This window comes from Saccoglossus kowalevskii, chromosome 8 (assembly GCF_978046115.1).
Source record: "Saccoglossus kowalevskii chromosome 8, keSacKowa6.1, whole genome shotgun sequence".
In the NCBI taxonomy this organism is placed as follows: domain Eukaryota; kingdom Metazoa; phylum Hemichordata; class Enteropneusta; family Harrimaniidae; genus Saccoglossus; species Saccoglossus kowalevskii.
Window position 1 is genome coordinate 5,992,077 of NC_140648.1, and position 1,084 is coordinate 5,993,160.

Genomic DNA, 1,084 nt, shown 5'->3' on the forward strand with positions numbered 1-1,084 from the left:
GATATTTTGGTATCGAAAAGATTATTAAGGGTAGGCTAAGGAACGGTAGAAAAGAGTATCTTATTAAATGGGTGGGGTACCCAAAAGATCAAAATTCTTGGGAATGTTATGAGAATTTAAACGAACAGGCGAGATTATTTTTAGAAGACCATCCGATACCCCTTATGGGATCGACGAAAGCAAACAAAAGAAGGCGGGAAAAGTTGATTAATGGTTTAGAAGTATATTAAAAAGAGATTAGTGTGTGACAAGACGAGTGTTATTTAGACCCTGGGACGCACATCATCCATTACTAACGATAATACTTAACGAATTCATTCATACGAGATCATTTCTCAAGGAGCGTGGAAAGAATCCATGATAAAGCCTAAGTTTAAATTACATGGAGGTGTTATGTCCGCACTATAGCTACGTACGGGTTTGGTGTTGGGGGGTCACACTTTCATGAAGACGCCGGGCGGTGACGCCATGGACAATTTGATGAGAACATAGGAAACGCTTTAGGTGGGTACTTAATTCTACCATTCGACCACGCAAATTGAGAATTGGCCACGAATTTTTCATTTATCATGTGTCATACCCCTTTCTTTTCATTTCATTACTAATTTATAGTGCGTCTCCCGAGAAATTGATGTCAAGATGAGAATAGCGTTGATATTTATTAGTGTATTACTGGTCGTACGATGGAAACCGTCTGTGCAGATGAGAGATTATGTTCTGCGCCCCAATTATGGAGTATTGTTTGAACGGGTAGCAAACATCGATAACAGCCTAACGTACTGGCATCATACGTTCGCAATACCTTATTTAGATATTCCTATGATGAGTGTGAATGAGTCATTATGTTCGAACGAAACAGTTCACCTCATTCCGAAGTTTTGTGAGGAATACGGGGAAACTTTGAAGTTAGTCGAACAACAGAACAAGTTCTATATGTATCATATTTCGAGAGATGGACGAGCGATTCGTGTGTTATTTCCAAAGATAGAGAAAAAGAATTTGGGAAATGAACGGCAGAAAAGGGGATTATTGGACTTTGTAGGGAAGGTATCGAAATCTTTATTCGGAACGGCCACGTCGAACG

At 39.5% G+C, this 1,084-nt stretch overlaps 1 long non-coding RNA gene across 1 annotated transcript; it reads left to right on the top strand.

The window, feature by feature from the left end:
* The first annotated feature begins 421 nt into the window (after positions 1–421).
* Positions 422–779, top strand: LOC146739245 (uncharacterized). The gene is made up of 2 exons (XR_014930064.1): positions 422–504; positions 613–779. It is a non-coding gene; the product is annotated as an uncharacterized LOC146739245 (long non-coding RNA).
* The last annotated feature ends 305 nt before the right edge of the window (positions 780–1,084 follow it).